The 21,474-nt window shown below is 47.4% G+C and overlaps 1 protein-coding gene across 1 annotated transcript in view; it reads right to left on the bottom strand.

Annotated features, from left to right (window-relative positions):
• The window catches only part of EXD3 (exonuclease 3'-5' domain containing 3), a gene marked incomplete at both ends in the record, with an annotated part of 242,750 nt that overhangs the window by 162,748 nt on the left and 58,528 nt on the right, over positions 1-21,474 (bottom strand). The window lies entirely within an intron of this gene.

The raw sequence follows: 21,474 nt of genomic DNA, 5'->3' as shown, positions 1-21,474 counted from the left end.
TGATATGTTCAGGAGCATTCAGTTTTAAAAGCAGTAACATTTTTAATATCTGGTTCTATTTAATCTGTAGACATTCCCTTACAAAACTTGGATTCAGAATGCTCTGAATGGAAATCTGCGGGGAGCAACATGAAAAAATCTGAGCTAGCTGTTGCAAAATGTTCCTCATCCATTCACTGCATCTCTTCTGCTTCCAGAAATGCCAAAGAAAAATGTTCAGAAAAAAGCTGAAAAGGAAATATCCTTTTAAATCCCCTTCTGCCTTCCACAGCCCCATGCAAGCAGTCTCAGGGCGCTCAGCTTGGTGTGCTGGCTCACTTCATATTTCAGGTTGCAAGAGCCAGTCCAGCTGTGAGGAGCTCAGCCTCATCCAGCTCAGCTCCCAGGCACTGCACTCACAAAGCCTGCGAAGCTGTGAGCTGATGGCTGCTTGGGCTCTGATGGCTTTCCCATTATCTGCCAACCTCGGGGGTACAGCAGTCAAATTTAAAACGCCACATTTACAGTTCATAACGTAACATTTTCTCTCATCTCTACTCTGAAATCTTGAGCTCTCCAAACAGTTCCAAGCTACTGCTTCTCGTCTGGAAAAAGAGAAGTCTCTTCTTATAACAAAATGGGAAAAGACCTGGATCCCCATTCATTCCCCACAGCATTAGCAGCTAACAGTCAAACTCAGCCCATGTGTGCGTGCTGCTGCTCCTGCCCAGCTCCCAAAGAAACCATCTCTGGTCAATTTTAAACAACTCAGTGTGGTGCCAGCACGCTGCTGTGTGAGCACAGGTGAGGAGGAAACCCAACCCTCTGAGCACTGGAGTGAAAACACCCAGTAGGGTGACTTCCACGCAATGCAGCAGGATGCAGTGGGATACACTGGGATGAAGTGGGGTGCAGCGGGGTGCAGTGGGATGCAGTAGGGCCAACCCCTGGTAGAAGGAGGGCTCAAGGTGCAGTGCAGCCACTCATCTTCAGGCACGGCCTGGCAGAAGGGTCGTGCTCTCCCTGTTCAGTGTGGAAGGAGATGGCTCTCCAGAACTAAGGAGCAGAGGAAGTACAGCTGGTAACTGTGGCATGCTGATGTGGGAGCAGTTAGTGTCTTACCTTACTGGGCAAAACCTTGGGACTACCTAAGGGTGAAACACAGCCAGCGAAACACAACCAAACACCCATCAAACAGATACTCCTAGAGCCAAACACAAATGGGAAATGGAGCAACACTCTTCTTTTGCCTGGTCTCAGAAGGTGGTGCAGCTCATGCTGGGCCTTGGGATGCTGCCCATAGCTACGCAGTGGCTAGGAAAGATGTAGATGGGAAAGTCCATGTCATTCATGGCAGAGACAATGGAACAGAAACAGCACTACTAAGTCCCCATCAGAATAGCAGACACGATCCTGCTCACCCACATTTAGGAGGAACCAGCATAGCAGCAGGAAACTAATGGCAGGATACCCAAGGAGAAAGAACAAGGACCTTGCAAGGGGCTTTATAAGGCTTCCAGAACAAATGGAGGGAGATGTTGCTCAGTGCAAAAAGGAGAGGGGCAGAAACAGAAGGTAAGAAAGAACAAAGCGCCTGAGAACCAAATGGCCACAGCTGAACCACAGGCACATCTGGGCTCAACTCAGAGGAGCAAGCAGCAGCAATTACTAGGATAAAGTTTGATAAACATTTTTAAACAATTACAGAGCAGCGTCAGCAAAAGCAAGGATAGATCCTGGAGGCCAGAAAAACACCTTTACATGGTATGAGTCACGACCATCCAGAATCTTCCCTTTTAAAGAAAAGTCACATTCTGCAGACTCTCGCATATCGGAAAGATACCCAACTATCAGCAAGAGGGTCACTTAATGAGCAGACAAGAAAACAGCATTAAAAACCCCACAGTGTGGTGAGTCGGGGGAACCAGCTCTCTGCTCCTAGCCATGAGCTGCCAGCTCTGGCCGGGTCCCACCGGGCTCCCAGGCTGGAGAGGCGGGGATGTGCCCCGCACAGCCGATCCCATTCAGATCCTAAATCAAGCTCAAAGCCAAAGCCCGTGTTCTGACAGTGATCCTTTCTGCTCCAAGAAAGGAAGCTGCAGACCACCATGTGCCAGCAAAGCTTCCCCACAGCAAGCTGACAGCACCTCGCTGCAGGCAGCAGAGGACACATCTGCACCCGCCCCTCCAAGGCACAGGTGACCCAGGTTCCTTTGTTGCAGAGTTTCTCCAAATATGACCCTATTAGAAAAACTTAGACAGGAATGCATTTCCTTTCAGTATTTTTCTTTACAAAAAAAAGTTCCTGTGCCCTGAATCTGGTACCAAAACTGGAGAAGATGGTAAATGAAATCTTTTCCAGTTCTCAATAGCTGCGGTTACATTTCAAAACCATATAAACCACAAGGCTTGTATTTTTGAGTTAGAAAAGTGTCTTTGAGGAAAGCCATAAACTACTTTCTGTTCATTCTCTCCTTTTCCCTTGTGCACTCAGACCTGCTGTGATCACAACACCAGTGGTGCCCGCAGGCTGCTGAGGTAACAGTGCTGGTTTTGCCATTGCGTCCTTGAAGAGTTCTGCTGCATTATTCACCGATTCTGCTGAAATGCCCTGGCAGGAGAAACCCTCCTTTGTGACTGAGGCTGCTTGTGCGTCTCCAATAGGGAAAGTGAGACATCAAACCCCAGAGGAGGAATTTACCAATGAAAAATCTCTCAACACTTTTTCTTTGTGTCAAAAGCCATTGAACGCCCCGCGGCCGGAGACCTGGGAGAATTACAGTCAACTCATTAAAAGACACAGAATGCAATAAGAAGAAAAAAGAAAAACAAAAAGGAAAAGAAAAAATGAAAAAGGAAAAGGAAAAGGGGATAATGTGACTGAAATGCAAGAGCACGCCAAGCAGCCAAGGGCAGCCAGCACTCCTGGACAGAAAAGGTCAGATGGTGAGAGAGCTTAAAACTTCTTTAGGCAGCCAGCTTACATCTCTGCCTCCCAAATTAACTTATTACATTTAATGCAATATACAACAAAACGTGCAAAGTACTCCCCACACTAAAGAATCAGTAAATTTTTACTATACAGAATGTGCTGTTCTTGAGTCCTTCCAATCAGTGCCTGAAATCTGCCCTCTGAAAAACCTCCTGCCAACCTGAACAAACATCTGAGATACTCTTCAGAAGGGAAAACAAAGCTCCTAAGCCGTTCCATGCCAGCAAAGTGTCCTTTTGCACTGGAGAATTAAAATCTGGAGGCAATGCAGGTGATATGTGATGGGGATGGTGGGGAGCAGCTCCATTCTGCAGCCAGCAGCCCCAGCCCGGCAGCAGCACGGCTGCACCAGCACTGTGTAATTTAAATGCCATGATTACATCTGAAAACGAACAAACATGACGTTATGTGGACTAAGAATCAATCAAGGTCTCTCACAAAAACATACTTTGCTGGATTTCTGCTCTGAATGGCGTGTGTAGCTCACAGCGAGCGCGGCACGTTTGTAGAAGAGAAGGCCGACACGGAATGGGAACATCCTTGGATGGAGCACAGAATGAAAAGATACATTCTCTGAGACACGTTTTCAATCTCTAAGAACCAGCTGACTTAGCTGAAAAGAAACCAAATCGTTGTTCTCCATAGGAAATCACAGATTTTTACATCTACGTGTTTTTGTCCCTGCTTTTAATCAATGCACACAACACAAACCTTCCAATCCGGTTCACATATTTTTGAGCTTGAGGAAATGATTCCAGATATAATTTCCCTTTCCACTGCAAAACGGCATTTAAAATACACCAAAACAGTTTTAGGATATACAAGTACAATGGCAGATATTAGCTGGTGGGGCGTGGGAGTGCTCTGCTCCTCCTGCAGGAGACTTTTTCAGTGATGTGTTCTTACTTGGACTTATCACAGGATATGGGATGGGGAAAGATACTTAACATGCTGTGTAACCAGCAGCAAGCGTAAAGATATACAGCTGGAACTTACATTCACCAGTCAGAGCTGCTGTGGTCACTTACAGAAGAGAGAAGAGGTGAAAGGGGAAAATGAAAAGGGGAATGGAGAAAAGGAGAAAGAGAAAGGAAGAAAGAGGAAGGAGGAAAGGGGAGAGAGGAAAGCAGAGAGGAAGGAGGGGAAAGGGGAAAAGGGAAAAGGAGAAGGAGAAATAGAAGGGAAAAAGAGAAAGGAAGCGTGCTCCCAAGGGTTGGGAACCTGGGGCAGCTTCCTGCTTTTTACTGCTCCTTTTGGGGGAACTGCTGTACTCCAGCCCCTGGAGCACCCAGCTTGCGCACAGCCTGGTGCTGGGGGAGGCAGCCCAGCTCTGTGCTCAGCCATGGCAGCACCTGGCCCTGTATGGACAGACCTGAGCTCAGCAGGTGCCCCATCCCAGCAGTGGGTCTGTCAGTGCTGCCGAGCCATCCGCCTTGCACCAAACTATTTTCCATCTCTTACTGAGAACACGTGTTCCAAATGACTTCTAATGGCACAGATGTAATTTGCCTGTATTTTTCCAAGCCGTGCCAAGGACTGTATCTCCTTCTTCATCCACAATGAAAGGAAACCTTTGCTTCCATCGCAGTCACACTGGTACGAGAGCACAGGTGAGACAAGCCCCATTTTCTACACACCCAAGGCCTATCAGTGACAGATGGACTGTTGGACTGGATCATCTTGGAGGTCTTTTCCAGCTTTGGTGATTCTGTGATTCTATGATTTTGTCTTTCCAACCTCACTGATTCTATGATTCTATGTGCAAACAGCCATGTGTTGGGATCAAACACGAGATGAGGAATAGGGCAGGGTCCAGGGAGTGTATGAGCTCTGAAATAATGAGCAATGATGCTCATTAATGCAATGAGCATCAACCTATGCAATGAAGGGTGTTTGTTGACGTGTTACAGTGAGTTTGTTCCTAGGAGCTGGCTACGGGGTTTGATGGCCCTATGGTGTTTGTGGGAGGGCTGTGGCATGGTGTTGGCGTGGTGGTGGCAGATATTTAGGGTAAGCAGACAGTCTGCATTGAGTCTGAGCCTGTTGCAGGCAGCTTAAATGCTTGGGGACATAGTTCAGTGGGAATGGTGCTAATAGGCTGATGGTTGGACATGATCTTAGAGGTCTTCTCCAACCTTCGTGGTTCTGTGGCTTTTCACTGTTCTCATTCAGTTCAGTTTTTGGTTATAAAAGTCACAATTTGCTCAATAGACACCATATTGTATGAAGGAAGGTCTAAGTGCAGATGGGGGGAGGGAAATAGAGCTGTTGTTTTCCCCAGTACGAACTCTCCTCACAAAGAATGATAAACCAAACAACCGGCAGGCAATCAAAACTGGCAGAGCTCCGAAGCCATGCTAGCAGGGCTGGTTCCAAAGCAGCCAGTGCCACTGCACAAGGGTTGCATCTGCCCTCTTCCTGAGGCAGACAATCTGCAGTGAGGCTGGAGATTGCTCCCCAGCTGAAGCTGCCCTGCCTGGAACCGCAGCCTCCATCACCAAGGCAGCACAGAATCCCCAGCAGCACTGCCCACACCGTCTCCAGCAAAATGACCTGCAAAATGTAACTACGCATTATCTTGTGGGCAAGGGAGGTTTTGCAGAAGATCACCCACTCCTGTTCCAGATGCACCTGCACCAAAGGGTTCAAAGGCTTTTCAAATCTTCCTCGGGGCAGAGGCTCCAGCTTAGCAGAAACAGCTACTTCCAGGAACGAGAGCAGATCCAAGAGCACTGTGACTGAGGGATAATCATGTGGTGATTCCTCAGGATCCCACCGGCTGCCACCTCTGGATTCCCATCAGAATGGAAGTGCCTCAGACGCAGGGAAAGGCTGCACTGTGCCTGCAGACGGGCGGAGCGGCACTGCCGGCATCCCGACCCATTTCAATGCTAATTATGCCCCACCACCGAATTCTCCAGTGCAAAATTTACAAGAGGATCAGATGTCACAAAACTATTTCATTTCAGAAGCAATAAATTGCGCTGCTTTAGCACAATTTCCAGAGCTCCCAAACTCACTCAGCACGCCCAGCCACCATTCCTTAAATGCTTCTCCCGCAAAAGACAAATATGCTTTTAAAATGTCTGACTGTGTTGGTTTAGCTGAATTCGAACAATAAGGCAATGAGGCCCTTCCCAACAAGGTATATTTGGCTCGCTCCAGTCTCAAGCTCAGTTTCCAGCTCTAGCTATGGCTTTCTGACCAACAGGGCTTTGAACGCACCACACAGAAGGCTTCAGATCTTGGAAGGGAAGCAACCACACGCAGCTCCCACAGTCCTAAAAACTGCACACCCCACACAGCTCCCCTGTAATTTTAGCACTGAAGATTGAAACCCTTGGGAGGTCTCTGAACTAGCTCAACATAGGAGAATTTTCCCCAGCATCTCTGCAAACGCTCATCACAAACCAGCGAAGCATTCAAAGCAACGTCACGTTTCCCATATGGTTCTCCTAGAGGAAAGCTGGAATTCCTCAGGTGCCATTAGTGAGTCCCCCTCTTCTTGGGGTCGCTGGGATAAGCCCCACCTCGGTCTTTGCTGCTGACTGCATCGTTGTGGAAAAGTCAACATTAAGAGATGAAACAGAAATGCGGTCACTGGAGGAGCTGCCCTGGCAGAACACCCTCAGAGAGACAAACTTGCATGCTGGAGAGAAGAAAAAGGGAAATGAAGAATAACGAGTTGAGTAGAAGTTATTAAATGCAATACAAGTTTTTTCTAGAAGAAGAATCCGTTCTTTCTCAATGGCAGTAAAAGTCATTCTTTCACTAAAGGCAGAAAAGATTGCTTCCATTCTGAGAAATGTGAGTTATGAAAACATCATAGGAAACCTCACGATTTTGCTAATACAGGCTCTATTTCTCAGTGAGTCAGAAGTTCACATTCTTCTAATGCAACCTCCCAACTGAAAACAATCCCCACACTTCAAGCAGAAGAATAATAAAGCACACATATGCTTCTTATAAAGCAATTCTTACAAATAACCATGGCTTTTGTTTTCATAATGGCTAAAATTCATCATACCCCCCCAAAAACGCAGATCAAACAAAATGCACTCTCATTAAAATAAAAGGCTTGTTTGCCCAAGCTGAACAGCCAGCTATGTTTGCCTCTTATTTCATTTGTGCCTTCTGTCAATGGGAAGGGCAGCCTGCTCACCAGCACTTGCTTTGGGCAGTGCCCCCCATCCCCATCCCCATCCCAAACCAGGCCACAGCTGGGCACTGTCCTCCACGCTGCTGCACAGCCACCTGAACAGCAGCGACGTGCAGGCACTGCAGGCATGCAGCACACGTGCGGAAGGTGCCCAGCACAGCATCTCAGCCATCAGCTCCCAGCACACAGCTTCACACTGCCTCATTTTGCACAGGACAGTGCATCGCCTTTCAGTGAATGGCACTGCTAAGAGGAATGCTTTCTAGGCAGGTAATGAAATCCAAATTAATGAAAGCCTAAAAATACAGCAAGTGTTAATCTTGTGCAGTCGGCAATGCTTTCCTCATCTGTTACATGGGCTATGACCTCAATACCAAGGGTTATTAGGCACAAAGATAGCAAAACGGACCCTGGCCCGGGAGAATGCAGAGCTGCTGAGCGATGGGAGCTGGGGCACACGCAGGATGGAGGCACTCCCTCATCCCATTTGGATTCTTTCCCCCCTTATTGGAAGAAGAAAACAAATACTGCCCAGGATAACAGGGAGGGATTCTTCCATCTCCTCATTTCTTGGCTAGTCGGTGTCTGCTGGAGCAGCAGCAGACTGAACGACAATTTAGGAAGGAAGCACTGGAGGCAAAGCGCTATCATCAAGCTAAAAAAATAACATTTTTTCACTTCCAGACATATCTGGAAATCCCCATGTTCTAAACCTAATCAGCCCAAAAGCCTTTAACCATCTCTTCCAAATCCGTTTCCATGAAAAAAAACAACTGTTAGTATCAGGAAACACCAGGACAAGTTTTGAAGCCCTCCGGTTTTCTTTATAAAGCAGCAACCTCCACTCTGCCACAGGGGAGGAATGGGCTGCCATTTTCAGTTGTGAAGGCTAACACTAAGGAAGATGTTAATTGTGTTAATTACTGACAGATACCACTTTCATGGTCCAGGAGAACCAAGAAACACTTGTGCCTGCTGCTGAGCTCAGCCTGCCCTTAGAGAAGGGACGGGTGAGTTACACACCGACCCAGCTGATGAAAGACTCAACATGAGCAGCTGCGTGTGTGTGCAGCCCAGAAGGCCAACCAGGTCTGTGGGAGGTGTCCCTGCCTACAGGAGGGGGTGGAAACTGATGATTTTAGAGCTTCCTTCCAACCCAACCCATTCTATGGTTCTGTGATTCCATGACTCGTGCAGCCAAGACAAGCAAGCAAGCCGATGAACCAGGTTTTCTAACCCAAATGCTCACCTGCAGCGTATCAGGTCATCTCTGAGATTAAACGCGAGGATGCTGCCATAATGATACTCTTTAGCTTCCAGAGGTTTAGGTGAAGGCAAATGAGCCTGGAAGAGACACGTCCCACGGACATGGGATGATGAGTCACAACCCCACAGCCTGCGTGTTCCCAGTCCTCCGTACGGAGGCTTTTCCTGGGAAACCCAGCACAGCTCGATGACTCGCTGATGAGCTGCTGGTTCAATCTGAAGTGAAAATCAATGACCCACAGCCGGTATTTAAGATCCATCACAAAATCTGTTTTCATCTCTGGCTGGACAATGCGATCACCCCAAACAATCTAGCAGTTACACCTGAGAGACCCAACCCAAGCATGAACAACACATCAGCTTTTACGCCGGCATTTCAGAAGCATATGGAAACAGAGAGGCACTTTGTTGATGCCTGTTACTAGCTGAAACCATTTAGATCACCGAAAAAGAAGTAACTGGTTTTAAGGAAGCTTTGCCCTAAAAGCATCCCAAGGAGATTTAATTGTTTTTAAAACTAGAAATAGGCAGTTTGGCGTGTTGAGAGCTGATGTTAGCACAGTACTTAGGTTGTGTGGTTAATGCACAGGTAGGAATACGTGGTGCATTTGGTGCCCAAACACAAAGACTCAGCTCTTAACTGAAAAAGTCAGAGTGTCTGAATCTGTCCCAGCCAAATGGCACCGACGTATTTCAGCTAGAGCCTGAAACCTAAACATCTTGAGGCTTAGGAATTTAAGAACACATCACATTTTGCCAGTTATTGCTTCTATTGAATGTGAATCTCAGAGATTTCCAATATCAGTACAGCGGCTCCTCTTCAATGCTCCATCCAGCATGCATTACAACACAAACCTTCCCCATGAGTTGAGAAATGAAACAAAGTGAAGAGAAGCTTAAATCTGCAACAGATCCTAATGTCTTCTCCCCACGCGCATGTGTTCTGCTACCTTTAACAAACCTGCTGAGAGGAAAAGATACGGAAAAGTGAAACAAATGTCTCTCCAGCTTTTACCTTCAATCACTTTTTGTAGATGCATGACAATTCTGTACGACGCTTCAGCCCGCGCTGACTCCCACATCTGCAAGCTGAACAGCACCTTCTGGGAGCTTCACCTTGCTCCATGCTGCTCTCAGACCTCACAACTGCCCCTGATCCAGAGCCAGTGCCTGGAGAGAGGCTGGAAAGCAGCAGCACAGGGACAGGGACCTGAGGGCTCTGGGGACGGCAAGGTGAGTGTGAGCAGCTGTGTGCCCTGGAGCCCTAAGGGCCAAATGAGCCCTGGGTTGCCTCATCTTGGGCACTGTGTGCAGCTCTGAGTGCTGGATATCAGAAGGACATGAAGCCATCGGAGGGACTCCGAAGGAGAGCTGCAGACATGGGGAAGGGTCTGGAGGGCAATTGCATGAGCAGCAGCAGACGTCCCTTGGCTTGTTTGAGCCTGGGTTTGGGTGGTCCTGTGTGGAAACGGGTTGGACTCGGTGATCCCCGCGGGTCCCAACTCAAGATACGATTCTGTTGTTCTGTGATTCCAGCCCAGCAGGTTCTAGCTCTTCCCTCCCCTCACGCTGTGTTTCTCCAGGCAAAAGCCCAGGCACCAGCACTGTGCTTCTCCAGCCCTGCCTGGCTGTGGGGATGGGCTGTGATCAGCAGCTGCATGGGTCAGGAGTGGGCATCTCTGATCCAGGCTCCAGATTTGCTTTAGATACTAATCTGAAATAGCTTTTTAACTTTCCTTCACATTAAATATCATGTAATTAAATTGGAGGAGGAGAAGACGTGTTTGTCCAGGCTGAATCAGGCTCTCTGTATGCAGAATGCAATTAATCTTTTGCTTATTCTGAAGAAAATAATGGTAAAAGTACTTCCTCTTTTTCTAGCTAATTAGATCTCAGGGTGTTACATTAGAACACCTCCAGCACTAACAGTTACTGCCATAAAAGCAAAGACATTCAGATGATGTGTTCTTCAAGTGCATATTTGTTCCCTTTGCTGCTTTCAGAAACGTCACCCTAAGGTGCCAGGCGCTCTTCCCATTCCTCTGCAAGGTTCCCTTGCTGTGGGATCTGTTCCCTACATGCACCAAGCTCTCCTCCATGAGACTGCCATACACATTTCAGTAACCCACAGCTAGTCTTGGGTTTGCAGTGTTTCTAACAATAGGTACAACGCAGAACAAAAGACATCATGGCTACTTCAGATAAAAGCAGGGATGGGCATTCATCTGCGAAATTTCTAAGTGTTCCCTCTTCAGTAAAAATAAAATCATTGAGAGGTCCCAATATACACAGCTTGCAAAGCTGCAGCTCTTGGGAGGTTAAGCAGAAAAGAAAGGATACCTGACAGCCACCACCAGCATGTTTGAAGAGATCTGCTGGTTTCCATGGTAAACGGGGAGGGCAGCGTGACTGCCTGGTTACAATGATGACTGACGCACATCTCAAACAATCGTTCTCTTCCTGTTCGTATGACATAAGAAAAACAGGATGCTGAGAGGTGTTTATCTGAATGCACAAGATAAGCTCGCTCACAGACATTTCTAAAAGTATCAGATTTAACTAACTAGATGCTAAAGATTTTCTATGGGAAAAAGAATAAATCCAAACGCTGAACTGCTGAATGGGATTAAATTATGCATGGAAAGATCCTCTCCCTCCTTACCCGCAAGAAACAGTGCAGGAGCTGTTATATGAGCCCTGCATACCAATGGAAAGTCCTTTTAGAGCGAGATACTGAGTTACACTGCTGAATCAAAAGTGAGAAAAACAGCTTAGTCTGCAATGTCCTGCAGCTTCCAAAGGTCTGTGCTCACTGCAGGCACTGCTGACGGTGGGGCACTGTCAAGTGGGGCACTGTGAGGTGCTGCTGCTACCCAGGGAAGCCAGGCTGGACTATACAGCAATCTGTGGCTCTGGGCACTATTTTGAAGGAGTTCTCAGGCCCGTGGGCTTTCAGTCCACCTGCTTAACCATCACAGGTACTACGGAGCACTTCAGAAGTCCATCAGTGCCTCTGCATGTCTTATTGCCATTCCAAGAGTTGAGGAACTCACACGTCAGAATGGCAGAGCAGAGCACGGCGCTGCAGGCACTGCTGCCCACTGATCAGGACAAGCTGCGGCCCATGGCATAAAACAAAGAGCATGTCCAAAACACACAGCGATGTCCTACAGGCTCTGGAGCAGTAGGCAGGTTCTGGTCATCACATCCACGCTCCAGTCACCTGCATGCATGGGCAACATGCTGGGCTAGAAGCCTGCAGCTCCAGGGCAAATGAATAATACCGAAAGCAAGAACTGATTGAGCAATTCTGCTGGGTTACCAAGAGTCAGCCCACAGTTTGTTTAACACACCGTTCCTCTTCAGCTGGGAAAAGAGGAAAACTCCCAGTGGGCAGTGAGAGAGGATGAGGTACACACAGACACCAGTATGTGAGAAACACAAGAATTCCAGCCCAGAATGTTATTTGTCAGCTGCCATCTTGCTGTGGTATCACAAAGAATGGGGTGCTCAGCAAGGAAGATGGAGGAGTTAAGTGAGCGGCTGGGAGTGGGACATCCCTCTGTTTTAGGAGGCATTTGGCATATGTAAACCACTCAGAATGGTTTACATGGAGCCAAACAGAAAGTTGAAGAGATGCACAGCTTGATCCAGCCTGACTTCCTGAGGGTTCATTCCTCTTAAGGAATGACTAGAGTTCAAGTCTCCTCAGTCTTCAGCCTCACTCATTTATACTGCCAAGTTTTCGGGTTAGGGGTGTCCGAAAATTAGCTAAAGCAGGGAAGTTCGACAGTCCTTCCCACATTCATTTATTCATAGCTTTGTCTATTTAGGATGCACATTTAATGTAAAACATAATATTCATTAAGGCCTTTTGAATATTCCATGGCAGAATGGCAGAACCAAACTGTACACTGCACTTCTCCATCCCTTCAAAAGCAGTTATGTCATTGTATACTGTTAGAGGCTGACACTAAAGATCTGCTTTTAACAACAGTTTGCCTTGCCCTGCATCAGCCACCACAGACATTTTGGAGCATAAGAAAAATGATGATGCGATAAAGTATAAAAAATCTTAAAATAAAAATGAGTTCAATCACATTCTGAAGGATGAGAAATATATAGGCTGTAACAGTGAGCAGCGGAGAGGAGGAGGTAGACTGGGACAGCTCTCCAAGGAGACCACAGTGCAGTTGGCCAGGGATTAACACAACCAAGTGCCTGCACAACAACTCGATCTTGAAAAGGGTGAACGTAACACTTAGCTGCAGTAGTTCTTTGCATTCTCTAGAGCATCTTCCATCCAGGAGTTGCAGCAGAATTTATGAACCACGATGGCTTGTGGCTCGGCCAGGAGGGAAGGCGATGGCTCTGAGCCCCTGGGAGCACCAAAGCCAATCAGGATGTCTGCACTGGCTTCCTTGGCAATGCAGAAACAACACCAAGCCCTATTTGAGCAACCTACCACACTGTGCGTGAGTTTGTGAGCTGCAGTCACCTAAAATATTTTCCATCTGGTCGATCTCTTCCACTGCTATTTCTTTAAAAGACATTTGAAATAAAGGGGTTTGAAACCTCCCTGTAAGATTTGCAGGCAGCCAAGAATTTATGTCCCTACTAATATCCTTTGCAGTGCTTTCTGCGATCGCTTGATCACTCTCTTGCAAGGCCTGCAACAGGCAGGCTGGAACTGGATGTCCTCCGAGGTCCTCTCCAACTGAAGCTGCTCCCTGACACTACCAAGACACACCGCACAGCAGCAGTGCTCAGTGAAGCAGCATCACAATGACTGCCCAGAGATGTGTATTGCTTGGGAGACGCTGAGCCCTCAATGTTTATATTTTTCCTTTTCTACCTCGAGCAAGTGTCAGCCTCCTTAACCAGCTGCCCTCCAGGCCATACATTGCCGTTTACAGTGCTGGTAGATGCTGGGTTTCCTGCACACACTCCTGGCTGCCCAGCTCCAGTCCCCCACAGAAGGCTCAGACCCAGGCAGGGGCCACAGGGGCTCCACGTCCCCCAGCAGCCATGCCTGGAGCCGCCACACCGCTGTGTCTCCTCCTGCCCACTGGGATTCCAGCTGCAGCAGCACCATCTCCTCACAGCTACCAAAAAAACAAAACCAGAAAGCACACCACTGTCAGGAATTCAATTCCAGGACAAATCAGTTCTCTCTGAGCAGGGGAAGTCCTTCAGGAAAAAGCAGATGAGTTTTACTACCTGTGAGAAGACGCAGTGCAGAACACTTCTGTGAGAAAGCAGACTCCTACTTACTTTTATGTAAATGCTGTTTGCCCATTTGGTGCGCATATTTAAGTCAGTATCAAAGGAACAGAATGGGAACCCAATCATTGTCTCCGGCTTGGCTGGCTTACAGATCAGCTCCCAGCCTTTAATTCTAGGAAGTGAGTGACCGCGAAGACTGCTGACAACCAAAGGCCCCCTCCTGCACTTCGATGTGCTGTTTGTCTTGGAAGTAGCCAGGTTAACGCTGCCCCATTCAGCCTGCAAGGGAATGTGGGGCAGACAGAAAGACGGACAAAGACACACAGAGAGACACTGCACAGCGCTGAGGGACAAAGACGGGCGGCGGGATGAAAGCGTGGAACGAAGGCAGGACCCAGCCAAGCCAAACAACGTTTTCCTTGAGTGATTACATCTGCCGGAGAGTCCCCAGCTTGCACTCTCCTTGCTGAGAAATTCCTTTAATTGTGTCTAAGGACATTTTAAAAATCCCAAGAAAAGATCCGCTGCAATCGGGAAAGCCCTGAACTGCATGAACTTTTGTTATGCTGAATGCTGAGAGCTTGCTGCATACTTGATGCAGTAAAAGCTGAAATTTGCTTTGCAGAAGATTTTTCTGAGGTAGAACTCTGGAGAGTGAAAATGGATAATAAATCTTCATTTCTTTTTCACAAGAAAAAAAACAAAACAAGCTTTGAAAAATTCTTCCCCCTCCCAATGCCAGGGTAGCCAAGTAGAAAGAGCATCTGGAAGAAAATGAAAAAAGACACCTCCCCAAATTAGGCAAAATTAAGTGAGCCTACACAATCAGGCTAAAGGGATGCTGTGCAGAGGCAAAGGCTCTGTTCCGATCTCCAGCATTGCTCCTGAAGGCTCCTGACGCAGCAGCTCCTCACTGCATGCTGTGGGCTGGAAGTGCCCAGCAGCACACCGACCTCAATGCCCGACAGCCACAGCTGGTCGGCTTTATGCATGGAAATCAATACCTGCAAGCCCAAAAGTCAGCTTAGAACCAAGTCTATCAAAAGAACCACAGTTCTGTCCTGATGGGAGCACTTCTGGGCTTACCTGCATCTCACCCGCACCACGGGTCCAGCAGCAAACCTCCCTCAACTTCAAGACAATTCTCTCACCATTAATTTGTCTTTTACCACTCACCGTGATAACTAGAAACACCACAGGGTTGACAGACTCAAGTACCACTTATTTCACCTCTAAATATATAAATACCTGCCTGCATCCAAAAATACAAGCATCTACATCTCAGGCGACAATGATTCTGTGATTCTAACAAGATACTTGCATTTACCAGATTTGACGGCCAGGAAAAGAAAGGAGTCATTGCAAGATGCCACGAAGAACAAGGCTCGATGTTAAAGGACAATGGAAATCCCAGGGGTGGTGCAGCTGGCCCCGCAACCTCATGTTCCACCCTGCCATGGTGTGAGACCACAAAGGTGAAAGTGTGTCTTGGGGCAACATCTAACAGCCGCACAAAGGTGTGCTTTGGCATACACGCGTATCCCAAGTGTGTGCAATGTGTGTTTGCTTGTACCTCAGCCAGCACACCCTGCGTGAGCTGGTCCCAGGCTGCTGGCAGAAAGACACAGCAGTGGTATGTGCTCCCCACTGAGCTGCAGGGCAGGCAGATATCACGCTGAGGTTTGTGCCCTCCACCATGCACAAGGTGTGGTGCAAAGCTCAGATAACCCAGACCTTGTCACATCAGCAGCTCTAAACGCACAGCAGCACGTGGCCAGGCTGACATGCTGCCGCAGGAGCTGCAAGTGCTGTTGAAAGGATGCAAATGTGCAGAGGTCAGGATCATTCAGGTTTATTTTCTAAACAGTATGTGTTAAGCAACTTTAAAGCACTTGTAAATAGCACCTGCGTCCTTGAAGTAGGCAGCCTTCCCAGGCAGAAGCACCTCCAGCCCCAGGCTCTGCTCCTCTCCACAGCCAGGATCGTGCCCTTCAGAAACTCCAGCTCAGTATCCACTGGACAACATTTCAGCAGTGAGGCTGAAGGGAAGTTCAACAGATAGAAGTGCTAGAAGCTGTAAGGGAATGGGCAGCATTCATCCTACCGTGCTGCTAGCCAAAAACGTGGGAGGCAGGGAGCCTGACCTGAACCCGTGAGCCCAGGGACCCACAGCTCTCTGGCCCATAACCTCTAGCAGAGGGCAAGGGGAGCACACAGTTCGATGGGCAAGGCTGTATGAGAACATCAACTGCAATCATCTCAATCCTCAGAACTGGAAAGAGTTTCCTAAAAACAAGCGGTCTGTCAGGGATGAGGTTGGGTTTTTGTTTAATGCTTAGTTACCCACTAAGGCAAAAACAAGAGGCTACGTTCACTTCCAGTAACTGTCGACCAAAGTGGAAAAGGAGTATTTAACAATAAAGTGCAAGAGTCCATCATGAGCAATAGCGACCATGTGCTTTTATGAAACAATAACACACCAACATGAAATAAATCAGTGCTTTTTAATTTAACAATGTAAATTACCCTCCCACCTGCTGTGAATCTTGCAAGGAGAAAGAGCAGGCTGCATATTTACCAAGCTGTCTATCCCCGTCTCAGTCTGTGCTGGCCTAATGCCCTGGGGTTAGACTGTAGGACTCTGTCATCTCTTGCACTCGTATGACCTAAGAAAGGGAATGTGGCCTTTTTCCCACAAGCCCAGAGTGAGAACATCATAAAAGCTGAACTTTAGCCCCCTTTTTGGGCAGGCAGCACAATAGCAAGGAGGATGCTGTTACTCCCTGGAGGCTCTGCTGCTGAAAAACATCACCAGGCTCAAGTAAAAGGTCAGTAGTTAGGATTGCATCGCTTGTTTTCTTCAGTTTTCCTCCTCCGTCAAAGGCAGTTAAACATTCTTTGCACACCCCCCTCCCTCCTTCTGAGAAATGCAGGAAGGAAGTGCTTGCAAAATAGTTTAATTTAAAAGAATGCACAATCACACACAGCAAACACGGCTTTAGTCTCGGAGCAGAACACTTCCATTGCCCTGTGGTTCCCACTAAAACACAAACGAGTCCCCGCAGCGGCACAGCCATCCCTCCCTCCCTCCCCACACGAAGGGAGGCCACATTTTACTCCCAACCCCTTTTGTTAAGGGGCAGACACCTTGGGTGTGAAGATGTGCAGCTAAGTGCCACAGGCCCCTCTGCTCCTGCAGGCTCCTTACGACTTCCATCCAGTGACCCAGGGCTGTGGAGAAGGACAAAGCGGGCGCAGAAAGCCCCGGCAGCTCTCATCATGCTGCAGCGGCAGCAGGTGGCAGAGCAGGGGTATGGCACACGTCCCTACAACTAATCACCTCTGATGCACCAGCACTGAGAAGCTCCCCTTTGATTTCACAGCACAATTTTCTGCCGATGTTTGTTACTCGCACCAGGCTGTGTGGGCTGCTGGCTTTAACTACATCCTTTGCCTCTCCTGAATGTATCTGAAAGGGGCAGAGTGGGAAGATGCAGCTCTCATACTTCACCCCTTCCCGCAAAGGGGAACTCAGACACCAGCAGACAACCCAGGGAAACCTTCTTTGATACCAAACACTTTATGCCCCACGACTCCGTGTCAATCTCAACATAATTCTCTCAGTCACAATGGTACCTCTGGGCAATTTGCCTCTTTCTTTGACTTCTCAGAGGCATTCTGCAGAGAGGGTTTACTTCCCTTGAGCCATGCTGGCCACCAGCACCCAATGGGCTGATGACCCTCTCCCTGCTCTCCTCCACCCTCCATGGCCACGATCTCTGGAAACAAGCACCGCGTCCCTCACAGCCCCTCTGAGCACAGCACCACTTTGGCTCAGTGGTTTGAGCAGATCCGATTGTGTTACTGCCGCCCCGCGTTCCTCGCATTGCTGAGTTAGCATGCGGTGGATTGATTTCAAGTTGGCCCTCCTATACTTAAGAGGGACGCTGTCAGCCCCGTCTCATTTTCTTTTAACCCATTGCTGTTACAGGACACAGCTAGATGAGAAAGGTAAGAGACTGGTGAGTGTAGGAACTGAGCAGCGCTGCACCCGCTGCTGCTGGAGGGTTCTTCTTCCTCGGGAGCGGACAGCAGAGGTGGGCTCACAATAAATTGCCTGCTACAAGGATGCTAGGAAATGTTGCATGCTGTCAGCGTGAACTCTTTCCCAAGTCTAGTCAAACAGCTTCCTAAAGGGGAGGAATAACACTTTTATTAAACAGTGTGTGGATTTGACACCTTGTTTCTCTACCTGGGGACTTTACGTCTAAGACAGGATCTTGAAGCTTTGGGTGCCCGGTTTTGCTATTTTGCCTTTAAATGATGGTACAGCTTCAAACTGACAGCACCTTCTCTCAGCCTTCACTGGGGAGAAATCAGACTTTTCTTAGTTCCAGCCCTTTGCCCTGATGGGGAAGGGTTTTGTTTGCTTACTTCTGCTATTGTTTTTACAAACACACAGCTATTACTGATCCTTACCACCTCCCTCTGCTCAGCCCATTTTACCTCCTTTTTCATTTGGTGTTATCCATGCCCATTTTTAGTAGACTTAAAAATAAATGTTAGCATTTCAGAGATGCCTTCAGATTTCAAACAAGGACTGCAGAGTGCTGCGGTCTCCAAAGACCTTACACAATAAATAATTCCCATCCCACAGAGCATCTGAAGGCATGTGAGAGCTTACTCCCCACCCACCTTCTACAAGCCCAGACGAAGGACAACAAAAGGAAGAGTCAGAAGAAAGAGAACGGCACAGCACCAGCAAACACATCTGGCTGCACAGCACGGTGCTCCTGCAGGTAGCCAGCATGGAGCTGGGCTGGTTTCAGACTCATAAAGCTGTTAAGAATTACCCACAGCTTTTTACATAACAGAACCAACTGCACTGAAAGGTGTTGCCACACAGCTATCATGTAAGTTAGTACAGAGAGAAAATCTCAAGGTGAGTTGCAGATTTACCATTAAGCTGGACTCTTGAGATGAATGTTACCTCAGCTCTCCAATGACACGGGGACGGAAAATTGGAGGTGTACTAACACACCATCATGCCCCAGCTGCTGTGATTCGCTGACGCAGAGCGGTGGGCTCAGGCATGGAGTGCAATCCAACAGGCAGCGTTCATGTGGAGCAAGGAGGGCAGACACGCTTGCTTTGATGGCTGATAGCCCTCCTTTCCTTCAATCTCAAGCTCAAACCAGTTCCCTTGCTGTTGGATACCAGCTGTGGGAGGGAATTTTGGAGCACTTTACATCAAAGAGCAATCGATGGCTTCAACAACATCTACAGGACGATGCAGGGTACATGGTAACACAGCCAGAGCTCTGACCATGTGCCTGCCCACCTTCAGAAGACTAAGCTAGGTGCTCAGCCTAGATCATCGTTCAGACTAGATGTACAGGGAAAACTGAACCTCAAACATTGGAACTTTGCTTCCCAATCAAATACTCTGTGACATCCAGTCATTCTGCAGGATTATACAGCTGCCTTGAGAGATGTTCCAGTGAGTGCATCACCTCCTAACAGCTGATCTTTGCAGGTGTGGCTGCCGCTATCAGAAACTAAATGAAATTCCCAGCTCAAACTTGGTAAGAATTCTGAACCCACACTGAAGAAAGAAAACCAAACAGTTGGCTTAGGGAATGGTTAAAAAAGGTCACAGGACAGACAGGTCTAAAAATAATACTTAAATATTGTAATGCAGCTTTTAAACAAAGCCAGTAATATGAGAAAAAGACCAAGATTCAGTTCAGAGCCCTTTTCTGGAGAGAGGCAAGGAACTGTATTCAGCAGAGGTGATTCATTTAAAGGTGAGGCTTCCGCCTTATTTATTTCCTCCTGCAAAGCATCACAGACTAACTTTGCCTCATCACTGCCCTACCCTGCAGACCTGACAGAAATCTCTGCCTCCATAATGCAGACAATGCTCACTTCCTTCCCCTGCAGCCAGACACATCACCCAGGGCTGTTGTGGAACAGAGCATCCCTGCTCACCTCCTCGGCTTAAGGCTCCACAGTCTGCCAGCCCAGCAGCTTCTTTATCAAACATCAGCCGTTTTTTAATTTTTTTTTTCCTTTGTTAATCTTATTCTAAAGAAGAATGTTGATTATTGTGATACTTCACTAGGAAAGGAAGGGAAGCTCCTCAGCAGCCTGCTGCCAGACAAAGCTCTACAGATCAAACAGGGCTGCACACAAATTCCAGCAGTTTGCACTCAGGTTGCCTCCAAAGTGTTTATGTGAGATGTGTGTTTTTCACCCTGCACTGCTGTGATTGTTTGCCTGGGCTGGGTGATGGATGGCGGAGAAGGTTGTGTCTGGAAATGTGCTCCGAAGTCGACAGGAAGCTGTGGAGGCCCTTGCCAGCACTTCCTTCCTCTATACAAGGGCTGGACAGAATGGGAAAAGCCTTGGCTGTCTCCTATCCTGAGAAAAGTGCTGCCCTTCCAGCTGGATTACAGTAAAAATATTTTAATCTTTCACAAGATTATAATATCCTTCCTCTCTAACTATAGCTACATTGCTAGCAAGACTTAGATAATGAAATGAATTGACAATGGAAAACTTAGGAGGCTACAGAAGCCTGGTGCTGGAAGCTGAGCACACAGACCCAAATGTCAAGATCCCTATCTCCAGCCAAAACGTAAATCATCAGTTGATCAGACCTGTGTAACCCAGAACTTTGACTGCAAGAGTAAGGCTTAAAATACACTGAAGTAGGCTGGCAGTGTGTCCCTGCTGACAGCTTCGTTCTAGTGCCTGTTTCCTAGAGAGCAGATCTAAACTCAGAACATCTATTATTTCTCCCAAAATAATGTTGCAATAAGCAATCTGTGAATGTTTTGACTGGATGACCCACACCTCTCTCTCAGCTCCCAGGAAGGCTTGTATTATGGCGTCTTCCCTCAAAGGCCTTTTTCCAAAGACCCTGCCTGAAGTCCTTCTGTGCATGACTCATGAATGTGCACGACATCCTGATGTGCAATCGAGACACATTCACAGCAGTAAAAGCATGTCAGAGTTCTAAAGAAGAGAGATTCTCTCTTCTCGTCCCCACGGCAAGCTGGGCAGTGCAGAAACGAACAACAAAAGATCCCCTTTTCTTCCAAGCTACCAAAAGAATTGCTTAAAATATTTCCACCCTTGAATTCTAAGATTCAATTCCACAGACAAGATCTTCAGTGTTCAGAATCCCAAACTCAACAATTTGCTCTGCCTACACACATATGGACAGTGACAGCAAAACAGTGTGGCAGAAGGGTGGCAACCATGAGGACAGCTCTCTCTGCTGTACCAGTAAGGGGATATTCTAACAATCCCTCCAGGTAGACACAGTCTGGATGGGTTTGCTTGAGCAAGTCTAAACAGGGAGGAAGAAACTGTCTTGACCAGAGAAAAAGGAAAAGGAAAAGGAAAAGGAAAAGGAAAAGGAAAAGAAAAAGAAAAAGAAAAAGAAAAAGAAAAAGAAAAAGAAAAAGAAAAAGAAAAAGAAAAAGAAAAAGAAAAAGAAAAAGAAAAAGAAAAAGAAAAAGAAAAAGAAAAAGAAGAAGAAAAAGAAAAAGAAAAAGAAAGAACAAAAGCAAAAGCAAGCAAGCAAGAAAGCAAGAAAGCAAGCAAGAAAGAAATCCCCCAAACTTGTGAGCAGACAGCTCCCATAACAGTCTCTATTCTGAAAAAGGAATCAGACTAAAGACCTCCCCCATTAACAAAGAGTGGGGAACAATGGAAACTGTCAAAAAATAGCCCTCACGTCAGAAACAAGAATGCCCCTTTACACATCCAAAAAAGCACACAGCTGAGCCTGGGAGGCTGTCAGGCACAGCTTCTGGCTTACGTGTCTCCCAGGCAGTTCTTT

This window comes from Tetrao urogallus, assembly GCF_951394365.1.
Source record: "Tetrao urogallus genome assembly, chromosome: 19".
In the NCBI taxonomy this organism is placed as follows: domain Eukaryota; kingdom Metazoa; phylum Chordata; class Aves; order Galliformes; family Phasianidae; genus Tetrao; species Tetrao urogallus.
Note: the sequence above shows the minus strand (reverse complement) of the source record. Positions and strands in the feature narration are given on the sequence as shown.